The sequence below is a fragment of the Suncus etruscus genome, chromosome 1 (assembly GCF_024139225.1).
Source record: "Suncus etruscus isolate mSunEtr1 chromosome 1, mSunEtr1.pri.cur, whole genome shotgun sequence".
Classification (NCBI taxonomy): Eukaryota; Metazoa; Chordata; class Mammalia; order Eulipotyphla; family Soricidae; genus Suncus; species Suncus etruscus.
In genome coordinates this window covers 145,322,227-145,335,098 of record NC_064848.1, presented here as the reverse complement: position 1 = coordinate 145,335,098, position 12,872 = coordinate 145,322,227, and the positions used below count along the sequence as shown (strand labels likewise).

General features: G+C 39.8%; 1 non-coding gene across 1 annotated transcript; it reads right to left on the bottom strand.

Moving 5' to 3' along the window:
• Positions 1–1,043: 1,043 nt before the first annotated feature.
• On the bottom strand, positions 1,044–1,180 carry LOC126030723 (small nucleolar RNA SNORA2/SNORA34 family). The gene has a single exon (XR_007503172.1). It is a non-coding gene; the product is annotated as a small nucleolar RNA SNORA2/SNORA34 family (small nucleolar RNA).
• Positions 1,181–12,872: the final 11,692 nt, after the last annotated feature.

The following is a 12,872-nucleotide window of genomic DNA, read 5'->3' as shown; positions in this document are numbered from 1 at the left end:
GAAAGAAAGAAAGAAAGAAAGAAAGAAAGAAAGAAAGAAAGAAAGAAAGAAAGAAAGAAAGAAAGAAAGAAAGAAAGAAAGAAAGAAAGAAAGAAAGAAAAAAAAAGAAAGAAAGAAAGAAAGAAAGAAAGAAAGAAAGAAAGAAAGAAAGAAAGAAAGAAAGAAAGAAAGAAAGGAAGAAAGAAAGAAAGAAAGAAGAAAGAAAGAAAGAAAGAAAGAAAGAAAGAAAGAAAGAAAGAAAGAAAGAAAGAAAGAAAGAAAGAAAGAAAGAAAGAAAGAAAGAAAGAAAGAAAGAAAGAAAGAAAGAAAGAAAGAAAGAAAGAAAGAAAGAAAGAAAGAAAGAAAGAAAGAAAAGAATTGAAGGAAGACTGACAAGTTAGTTGATGTTTCAGGAAATCCAGGAGGCAGGTTCTTTTTTTAATTGCTATATTTAAGCACTGTGGCTACAAAATTGTTCATTGTTGGGTTTAAGTCATACAATGTACCATCCTTCACCAGTGCACCCTTCCCATCACCATCACTGACTTCTCCCGTTTTCCTCCCACCCCACCCCTGCCTTGCTCTAGGGCAGACAATTTGCTTCTCTCTCGCGCGCGCGCGCTCTCTCTCGCTCTCTCTCGCTCTCACTCTCCCCTTTTTGGCACTATGGTTTGCACTGTTGTTAATGGAGGGATGCCTTACCTGTTAGTCTCTCTCAGTGCTGAGTCCTTGTCCAGAGCGAGCAGGTCCAGCTATCATCGTTGTAGTAGACCCTTCTCTACCTTAGCTACACTCACCACGATTTGTGGTGAGCTTTCTACCCTGGGCTGGACCTACTAACTTTTGTCTCTATTGTCTCTGGGTATTATTATCATACTATCTCTTGTTTGTCTTATACCCCACAAATAAGTGAGATTATTCTATGCCTATTTCTTTCCCTCTGGATCATTTCATTCAGCATAATAGTCAAGTTTCACTACTTCATTTTTCCTAATAGCTGCATAGTTATCCATTGTGTAGATATACCACTGTTTCTCCCCCTCCCCCACCTCAGCACTCATCTCAGATGTTTCTTTCTAACGAATTGACCATTACACTTTCGGAATTCAGAAATGGTCAACAGAACACAGAAAGGTATTTCTTTAGGCTCCTGTTTGAAACCAGCAGTTGAAGCAAACTGCAGGCCTTGATTCAGGGCCAAATATACCACTGTTTCTTTAACTACTCATCTGTTGTCAGGCTCTTGGGTTGTTTCCAGATTCTGGCTATTTGAGGTATATCACTGGGAGTGATATTTCTGGATCATATGGAAGCATAATTTTTAGCTTTTTAAGGAATGACCACATTGTTTTCTAGAAAGGCTGGACCAGTCTGCATTCCCATAGACAGTGAATGAAAGGTCTTTTCTGTGTATACATGCCAGTACTGGTTTCTTCTTGTTTTGTTTTGTTTTGTTTTGATTATGATGTGAGATTGTCTCTGTGGTGTGAGATAATACCTCATTGTTGTTTTGATTTGCATCTCCCCGATAATTAGTTCAAGTGGCAGAACAAGACACATGAAAGTCGCTATGTTCTCATACTCATATGCCCATGCCCAGAATACAAAATAAAATTATTTTTCCAAATAGTTGAGTGCAATGTATTTTCGCTGTTAACTTTGCTGGGTATTTGTGAATCCAAGAACAGTCCCCAGAATGAGAAATTACTTCCCATCCCCTTGTCCCCTTTCGGGGGAAGACCTTGGTAATATTTATCCACAGCAAATAATAATCCACACAGACAAGAACGATAGGGTTTAAAAGATCGGGCAAGGAGAGCCAGAGAATCCTCCTGCAGCCAGCAGCTTTCACAGAAGGACCCCTCACTCCTGTCCCTCAAGCTATTTATTCCCAACTCCACAGCGCCCCACCTGGAAGGGTTAGGTGGGGCAAAAGTCACAGAACAATCCTAAGGAAACACTTTTATATACAATTCCAAGAATCATCTTATGGAAACTTTTTCATATGCTACAGTTGAGATTTTACCAGATTAGGAAATAGACAAAAGAGGCTTAAATACTCTTTTGGCAGACTAGAAGTGACCTGAGGGCAGTGGTAGAGGGTTGAGGATACTTTGATAGAGATGGTGCAATGACTTTGTGTATCAAAGCCATATTGTGACCATATGTCTAAACCACAATAATTTTTTTTAATTTTAAAGTATACTTAGGATGACAGACTAGTAAGAACAGTCTGGCTAGTAAACCTCCCAACCAGGTTGCTTAATGGTAGCCCTTAATCTTTTGTGCTGGTCTTTATACAAATAAGTTATTGGAATCACCATCACTCAAAACTGTTCTGAGTGACATCATCTTAAAAATGAATCCAAGGGAGGTCACTGACTGGAGCAGGTGGAAGGTGGCCATTCAAGGGAATCTTGAGCTCCCAGGACAGGCCAAAGTGAGTGCAGAAGGTCACCGGCTCGGCCTTTCAAGGGAACCTTGAGCTCCCGGAACAGGCCAGAGTGAGTGCAGGAGGTCGTGGACTGGAGCGGGTAGAAGTCAGCCATTCAAGGGAACCTTGAGCTCCCGGGACAGGCCAGAGTGAGTGCAGGAGGTCGCTGACTGGAGCGGGTGAAAGGCGGCCACTCAAGGGAACCGTGAGCTCCCAGGACAGGCCTGAGTGAGTGCAGGAGGTCGCTGACCAGAGCAAGTGGAAGGCGGCCATTCAAGGCAAACATGAGTCACTGAGACAGGCAAGGGAAGGGCGGGAAGGCCGCTGACCCCAGCGTGGGGTGAGCGCCCTCCCAAAGGAGCCCACTCCCACTCTTTGACATAACATGGGCAGCCTAGGGGACCCTAGGTCTGTGGGGCCGGGGAGAAAGGCCAATGGGAGTGCTTGTGGGGATCGCCAACTCATCAATCTATCATACACAGCCCAGGGAGACAGTCAGGAGGACCAGTGACTAGAGGGGCAAGAAGAAAGCCCAGGCTGGCTCCCAGGTGGGAAGGGCTAGTGATCTAGGCTCAACGGTGCCCTCTACCATTTTGGCCAGGAGTGAACCTGCACTGTCTGGCAGGAAGTGGGTGGCGATTGACCAGGTTTGACTGGAAAACAAGGGAAAGACCAATACTCAGCGACATCACCCAACATACTCACGTAGAGCTACACCCCAAGAAGGGATCCAGCCCCACGCCACAGGTGGCAAAAGCGGGCTGAAACCTGAAGGCACTGCACTCCAAACCAAGCCAATAAATGCAAAGAAAGATGGGTAAACCAAGGAAAACATTAACAACAGAGGAAGTGGAGAGAAATCAGAACAAAATGCAGACCCAAGAGAGGAAGACCTAAAAGCAGCCATGAGAATAGAATTCCAAGCCATGTCAGAAGAAATGAAAGACACACTGGCCAAGAAATCAATAGATGAACAAATAAACCAACTTAAACAAGAATTCCTACAAAATATAAAAGACTCTATACAAACAGAATTAAAAAAAAATTCGTAAAACCGTAGAAAGCCAGAAGAGCAGAATCGCACAGCTTGAGAATCACATAGAATAACTCAAAGATAAACAGCAAACAAAAGAACAAAGAAGCCAACAAAGAAAATAGAAGGTAAAGCACTGAAAGTAAAAGTCCAGAATTTAATGAACAAAGACAAAAGAAACAATCTAAGAATTGTAGGTATACCAGAAGGAGAGGAAACAGGGAAAGGGGAAGAACAATTAGTCAGGGAGATAATAGCTGAAAATTTTCCCACCCTCTGGAAAGATGCATCTGAGCAAATCCAGGAGGTGAAAAGAGTGCCCAACAAAATAGACCCTAACAAACCAACTCCAAGACACATAGTAATTCAAATGGTAAGAAACAAAGAGAAAGGCGACCTACTTAAAGTAATAAGGGAGAAAAAAAACCTCACATACAAAGGAAGGAACATTAGAATCAACCCAGATCTCCCATATGAAATACTTCAAGCAAGTAGACAGTGGAATGGCATATTTAAACAACTGAATGAAAAAATTTTCAGCCTAGAGTCTATTATCCAGAAAAACTCTCATTTATATGGGTGCGGCTTTCTGGGGACCCCGGCCAGCAGGGTGAAGGGGATGAATGCCGCAACTTATTCATGGGTTCACTGAAGCCGACCCGATCCAAAATATCTATGGGAAAAATCTGTAGAGGTTAGAAAGAAGGCCTAAGTCTTTTATCTGATCAAAGGCAATTTATTAAGCAGGTAAGTGCTTATATATTTTTTTACACAAGGGGAAGTATGTCTCAAAAACTATTGGTCATTTCAAACCATCTCTTATCCAATTATATTCCAAGCATAGGCACATAACCAAAAATGAATAAAGGTACTAAACATTAAACTTATGGGGCATACAAGCATTGGTCAATTCAAACAAGCTTTTCACCAATTATATGCTTACTACAGGTACTTGGCCCAAAAGGGAAAAAGGATAGAGTGTGCCTTGTTAAGCACAGCCCAAAGGAGGTAGGAAAGGAAAAAAGGGGGAGGCATGACTCAATGACTGATCCTAGTAATCTTTAGCTGACCGGAATCAGAGACATATAAGGAAATATTATCTTGTCCCTGGCCTCATGGCCCTGTGGTTAGTACAAGGGGCTATGTTGTTGCAAGATTTCCTATTTGCTCATGGGCTAAGAACCTGCCGACAGTCACGTATGCAGCTCAGTGGAACTTTCTACAGAAATAGAGGCTAAGGTTGATAGCATCCATTTTGTGCAAGCTAGAGCAGTCTCCCACATATGGGAGGGAAGACTAAAATCATCCTCAAACAAAAATAATCTCACATTATTTGCGCAAACAAAACCGACCTTAAATGACCTACTCAGAGACGAATTACACAATCCAAACCCCCAACTGTAACAACCACTTTAAACAACACAACTGCACAACAGCCCTCTCTGTCAATAATCTCACTAAATGTTAATGGACTAAACTCTCCCATTAAAAGACACGTAATTGATAACTGGATTAGAAAACATAAACCAGATTTTTGCTGCCTACAAAAAACACATATATACAAGTAAAGATAGGCACAGGCTTAGAATAAAAGGATGGAAATCAATTATCCAGGCCAATGGAAATTAAAAAAAAAAAACAGGGTGGGCTATTCTTGTACCAGACCAAATTGCATTCAACCTCAAGAAAATGATCAGAGACAAAGAGGTTCACTACTTACTGATCAGGGGAATACTAGACCAAGAAGTGCTAACATTGGTTAATATCTATGCACCTAATGCAGACCCAGCAAAATATGTATGGCAACTGCTTGCAAAACTGGAGAAACACATGAAAGGAAATGTAATAGTAGTAGGAGACCTTAATACTCCACTATCACTACTGGACAGATCCACCAGACAGAAAACTAACAAAGAAATAAGAGCCCTAAATAAAAAATTAGAAGAACTAGGGCTAATAGACTTATATAAGGGCCCTCTACCCCCAGAAAGCAGAATACACATTCTTCTCAAGTCCACATGGAACCTTCTCCAGAATAGACCATGCTTTAGGATACAAATCTAACCTGCATAAAATGACAATGGTAAGGATCATTAGAAGCACCCTGTCAGATCACTATGCAACAGAGGTCAAAATTGACTGTGAAAAGAAATAATGGAGAAAATCCAACACCTGGAGATTAAATAACATGCTGCTCAAAAACAGCTAGATCAAAGAGGTACTCAAGGAAGAAATAAAAAGATTCCTTGAGACAAACGACAATGAAGAAACAACTTGTCAAAACTTGTGGGACACAGCAAAAGCAGTAATCAGGGGAAAACTCATAGCAATACAATCCTATGTCAGGAAAGAGAAAAAAGATAAAATTAGCAGCTTATAGGACCATCTTAAGGAACTGGAACAACAGCAACAAAGAAACCCAAACACAACCAGAAGACACAAAATAATAAAAACCAGAGCAGAAATAAACAACATAAAAACTAAGAAAACAATACAGAAAATCAATGAGACCAGGAGTTGGTTCTTTGAAAAAATAAACAAGATAGACAAACCACAGGCAAGACTCACCAAAAAAAGAGGGAAAACACCCAAATAAGCAGAATCACAAATGAAAGAGGAGAGATTACAACAGAACCCCAAGAAATCCAACACATCATGAGGACATATTATGAACAACTATACTCAGTTAGGCTAGAGAACCCAGAAAAAAGTGATATTCTTGGAAAAATACCAGCTTCCAAGACTAGAAAAGGAGGATTTAGAAAGTCTAAACAGGTCAGTCACCTAGGAGGAAATTGAAGCAGTAATTAAGAAACTCTCCAAAAACATAAGTCCAGACCCAGATGGTTTTACAGGTGAATTCTATCAAACATTCCAAGAATTACTTCCACTCATCCACAGGCTCTTCCAAACCATTGAAAAGAAAGGAATTCTCCCCAATTCCTTTTATGAGGCTAATATCACTCTGATTCCCAAAGAGGGCAATGACACCACCAAGAAAGAAAACTACAGATCAATCTCACTAATGAACATAGACGCAAAAATACTCAGTAAAATCTTAGTGAACCGAATACAACACTACATCAAAGATTATACACCAAGACCAAGTGGGTTTCAGCCGAGGGGTGCAAGGCTGGTTCAACATATGCAAATCAATCAACATCATACACCACATCAATAATAAAAAGACAAAAACCACATTATCATATCAATCGATGCAGAGAAGGCATTTGACAAAATCCAACACCCATTCATGTTGAAAACACTAAGCAAAATAGGTCTGGAAGAAACCTTTCTCAACATAGTTACAGCTATCTATGAAAAGCCCACAACTAACATTATCCTTAATGGTGAAAAACTGAAAGCATTTCCACTAAGGTCAGGAACTAGGCAAGGAGTCCACTCTCTCCATTCTTATTCAACATAGTCTTAGAAGTCCTAGCAATAGCAATCAGACAAGAGAAGGGAATCAAAGGAATTCAAACAGGGAAAGAGGAATTAATACTATCTCTTTTTGCAGATGACATGATGATATACATGGAAAACCCTAAAGAGTCCACAGTAAAACTCCTAGAAACAATAAACCAATAAAGCAAAGTGGCTGGTTAAAAAGTCAATACACAAAAGACAGTAGCATTTCTCTATACAAATAACGAAGTAGAGGAGAGAGAGATTAAGAATACAACTCCATTTAAAATAGTATCAAAAAATATCAAGTACCTAGGAATCAACCCTACAAGGGAAGTGAAGGACTTACACCAGGCAAACTTCAGAAAGAAATTGAAGAGGATCTAGGGAAATGGAAGAACACCCCATGCTCATGGGTAGGTAGAATCAACATAGTCAAAATTACTATCCTACCCAAACTCCTATATAAAGTTAACGCAATCCCCATCCAAATTCAGACATCATTCTTTAAAGACTTAGAACAATCATAAAATTTATCTGGAACCACAAAAGACCCAGGATAGCCAAACACATACTAAAAAAACAGGAAGCTGGGTGGCATCTCTTTACCTAACCTGAAGCAATACTATAAAGCCATAATAATCAAAACAGCATGGTAATGGTACAAGGACAGAGCCTCAGACCAGTGGGTTAGAACATAATTTCCAGACATACACCCCCAGATATACAGTCAACTAATACTTGACAAAAGAGCCAAGAACTTGAAATGGGACAAAGACAGTCTTTTGAACAAATAGTGTTGGTACAACTGAAAAACCATTTGTAAGAAATTGAAAATTGATCCATACCTCACCCCATTTACAAAAGTCAACTCAAAATGGATTAAAGACCTTGAAATCAGACCCAAATCTATAAAGTTTATTGAGGTAAAAATAGGCAGAACACTTGAAGACCTATTTATCAAAAAAGTCTTTGATGATAGAATGCCAATGGCAAGAACTTTAGCATCAAACATAAACAAATGGGACTAAACCAAACGAAAAAGCTTCTGCATGGCAAAAGAAAACCTACTTAACACAAGAAGACAGTTAACTGAATGGGAAAAAATTTTTGCACTCAACATGTCAAATAAAGGGCTGATATCAAAAATATACAAAGCACTCAGAAAGCTGAGCCCCCCAAAAAACCAAATAAAGCCATAAAAAATGGGGAGATGAAATGAATAGACACTTCTCTGAGGAAGACTAAAAGATGGCCAAAAAACACATGAAAACATGCTCATCTTCATTCATCATTAGGGAAATCCAAATCAAGACAACAATGAGGTACCACCTTACACCAGTGAGGATGGCTCACATCAAAAATAATGGGAACGATCTGTGTTGGTGGGGATGTGGTATGAAAGGTACTCTCATCCACTGCTTGTGGGAATGCCTCCTAGTTCAACACCTATGAAGAACAGTCTGGAGAGTGCTCAAGGAACTCAGAATTGAGCTGCCATTTGACCCAGCAATTGCTCTCCTAGGTATCTACCCCCAAGTTGGAAGGACATTCATTCCAAAGTATGTGTGCACCCCACTATTTATCGCAGCACTCAGTATAATAGCCAAGTCTTGGAACCAACCTCGATGTCCAACTACAGATGAATGGATCATTAAGAAGTGGTATCTATACACAATGGAATACTACATGACAGTCAGAAATGATACAATCACAGACTTTGCGGCAACGTGGATGGACCTAGAACATATTATGTTAAATGAAGTAAGCCAGAAGATGAAAGACAAACACAGAATGATAGCACTATTCTGAATCACCTAGAACATACACCTTATATACAACTAATACTCAACAATCAAATAACAGGGTCTAACAGGGTAGAAACTCCAAACACTAACAGTCAACATATACAGGAGAGCAGTGCCCAAAACACATGAAAGAGTTACAACACAAACTCTTGACTACACATTATACCACAAAGAAACCAACAACAACAGAAACAGCAGCAAAGAGAGAACAGGTATGTAATCAGCCTTCTACTACAAAGGCCCATAATAATCCCTTAGGGATCTTATACAGGATTACAGGTAAAGAATACCATAGGAAATCGCTGACTCCAATGGAAGCATTTCATAACAATTTGTTTTAATGCCTTAATCTTACTATATTTAAAATAATCTCTCAGCTTTTCTGTCCACAGGTGTTCTTGGATACAAAGGGTGGACAAACTAAAATGGCGCACTCACACGAGATACCATACCCAGCTTGCTCTATGAGAATGTCCCGATAAAACTCTTTAATATACCCTTTATCTCTAGGTTATGCCTTCTTTTAGGACCTGAAACACGTGACCAGCCAAACCACCGAAGCAGCAACTGTGACCTACAGACTTATACTACAGGCCCTACTCATCGAACACAGTCAAGCAAACTAGCATTCCCATGCTCTTTTCTCCTCTCTTCTCACTACTTTCTTTTTTTTCTTTCTCCTTTTCTTTTTAATTGATTTTCTCTTTTCTTCTCTCCTCCCCCTTTCATATACTCTCCCTTTTCCCTCCTTTGGAAATCTGACTATTCCTTCACCCCTCAATCCCACCCAGATTTCCCACCTCATTAAAACTCTTCACCCTCAGTTCTTAATCCATTAGGCATCAAGACTGACCTCCTACCCCAATGAACCAGTACCCAGCACCCAAGCAAAGAGGCAACCAGTCAAACCCACACCTCGTCCCCTGCAAGAAAAGGCAACCAACTCCCCTGCTGACTCATGCTGCACGGTCCTCCTTACCAACCCTTCCTAACATAGTCTGTTACTTGAAACCGGACTTAGCTATAAAAGTATCCCCAATGCAAAAACTCTTCCCAAGACCTCTCTGCCGCAAATCTTTTGCCATTCTCAAGAGGGTCAGGTTGTGTGATGAAAAGGCACCTAGGAACCCACACACCACAAGAAAATCTCAAAAGACAATGGGGAAACTTATACTTCCATCATAAGTATAAGACCTGTATTACACCACCTTTTTACCTGCTTTTCCCCAAATGTAAGGTAGTCTCTTGCATCACTTTGCTCCTTTAATCACTTTCTTATTTCATTTTTTAAATCTTTTATATATACATATATGTACATACATTTTTATTTATATTTTTATCTTTTTTGGGTGTATGACCTATTTCTGTTTTCTTCTCTTTCCACTCTCAAATGCACCAGCAATATAATGTAGCACCATTTCTCCCTGCAAAGGCACACTAAAAAAGGGGGAAATCTTATGTATAAAAACAAGCTCTTATCTACTCGAGATAAGAACTCATGCTTCTTTACAATACAGGGGCACCTCCCACCTTGAAAATACGTCACATGGACCCAACTTAGACCCCAGGTGATTAGACAGCAACCGTCCAGCCTTGAACCCTGGATCCCAGACATAGAAATGACACAGTTCTTCACAACAGCCTCAGGAAACAATCCCATCTGGGACATCCTTAATACTGCTTGGACATCAACAAGTTCCAGCTCTAATATGATATCCTTACAACAAGGAAACTGGGAACAACTTGACCTAAGAACAGGTTATCCTACCTCACCAGCTAACAATAAGACAAAATCAGAAGACTCGTGATCCTTTGGTCTGTCCAAATGCCAAGATCGCGATTTACAGATGACTGGCTGATAGAACCATGACCGGACTGTATGTATCCTGAGACCAATAAAAAAAGCCCTAGTCTAGGGTTTGAGCTACGACCTGCACAACAACCATGATCTCTAGTTCCAGAGGTCTGTCTGAGACAATTGCAACTGAATGGGTCTTCTGGAAACATAATGAAAGACGCTATCCCAGGCCCCAACCTAGGATTAGCGCAAAAACCAAGACCACCAACCACAGAAAATGAATTAAAATGACACGGAGGGAACAGAACTTATAGAACCACAAAGAAAGACTTCATCATAAGTTCCACTCCCTGACCTGTGCAGATACCAAGACCTCTAGATACAGAGGTCTGATTTTATAACCCAGGATGGAGCAGAAGTCTTCCATACACCACAAAAGCACCAAGAGGAGAGTAAATGAACCTGAAAGGAGTCTATAGTTAATACCATGACAATATACTTCAAGGATGGAGAAACCCTGTTTCTCTTAGGCCAAGGGAATTCTTTTTCGAATGACCCCAATATTTACTGTGCCTGTGCAGGAGGGAAGAAAAAAGGAAAAAAAAAAAAAAGGAAAAAAGCACAAAACAATTTTTTTATTTATTTATCTAGTTTTTGCTGATATCTTTGTTTTGGTGTCGTTATTGAAGTTGTCTCCATTCATATTTTTTTCTTCTTTTCTTTTCTTCCTTTATGTGCTCTGCCATGTAATTTTTTATCTCAAGATCATGGCCTTATGTGGTGCTTATCTTTATTGTTGGAGTGCTCACTGGATATTTTATTTGACACTTCTTTTTGTACAGTTGTGCTGTTCCACCTTCTTTTTCCCCTTCGTCTCTCAAACCTAGGATGAGAGCTTCCAGAAGGGCTCACCCATTTTTGGCGTATTTGATTTTTTTTTCCCCAGTTTATTACTTTTCTCTTCTTCAAACAAAACTGCATAACTTGAAGTATCTAGTCCCGCCTCCCAATTAGAGCAGGAAATAAGGGAGGTACCAAGACCAAACAGGTGTAGGACCACTAAGTAGTTAGCTAGGCACAGAGGGGACCACACTTATTCTGGCAGCCCCAGGGGAGAGGGAGGAGGATATGGGAAGTAGGATGGGAACGGAGGTGGAAGGAGGACAATTTGGTGATGGGAATTACCCTGACTTTATGTTAATATGTACCTAAAATATTATTGTCAAGGATATGTAGACCACTATGATTAAAATAAAACTTATATTAAAAAAATAAAAAATAAAAATAAATGAATCCAAGGGGCCAACAAGGTGGCACTAAAGGTAAGGTGTCTGCCTTGCAAGTGCTAGCCAAGGAAGGACCGTGATTCGATTCCCCCAGCATTCCATATGGTCCCCCCAAGCCAGGAGCAATTTCTGAGTGCATAGCCAGGAGTAACCCCTGAGCATCAAACAGGTGTGAACCGAAAAACCAAAAAAAAAAAAAAAAAAAAAAGAATCCAAACCATTTCAATTTATGACAAGTATGACACAATAAAACTTGATAGCAAACTTCTTCCTAAGGGCAGCTAGAAAGACAGGAATCAATATTCTTCACTTTCCATAAGTAATAACAATACTAATAATTTTCAAAGCCATACACAGAAATATATTAGGGTAGTAACAAATGGCCAAAGTCATCAGAACTGGAGATACTGTCTACTGAACTGAGATTACATGAAAGTGAATCTTCCAAAAAGAAGTAGGTACTCTGGTAATAGGTGTGGTGCTGGAAGGGTGTATGCCTGAAAAATACAATTAACAGTATTATAAATCTAGATACCTTAATAAAAATGGTCAAAGGAAATTATTAAAAGCTTTATAAATATAAAATTTTCCAAAACTACAAATACTTTCTTTTACTGAAACACACAAAAAGATTTTTTTTTATTTTATTTTATTTTTTTTTGGTTTTTGGTTTTTGGGTCACACCCGGCAGTGCTCAGGGGTTACTCCTGGCTTCATGCTCAGAAATCGCTCCTGGCAGGCACGGGGGACCATATGGGATGCCTGGATTTGAACCAATGACCTTCTGTATGAAAGGCAAATTCCTTACCTCCATGCTATCTCTCCGGCCCCTTTTTATTAAAAACAATTTTAAGAACTTTAAGTCACTGGCTTTCTGCACACAATACCTAAAGTCAGTAACTAGCCCTGGAAGCTCCATATATAGGAAACATCTCATAAAGCATCCCCCAAGAACAGCAGACGTACAGTGAAAAGTCTGGATTTCAAACAACTCTCCAGTAAAACATGCTCCTAAAGAAAATGTAAATAGAGAGCTGTGATGATGACAAAGCAAGTTATAAAAGCTAGTGCAACAAATTTAACATGAAAGTAATTTTCCTAGACTAAAAAAGCAAAGAACTCACCC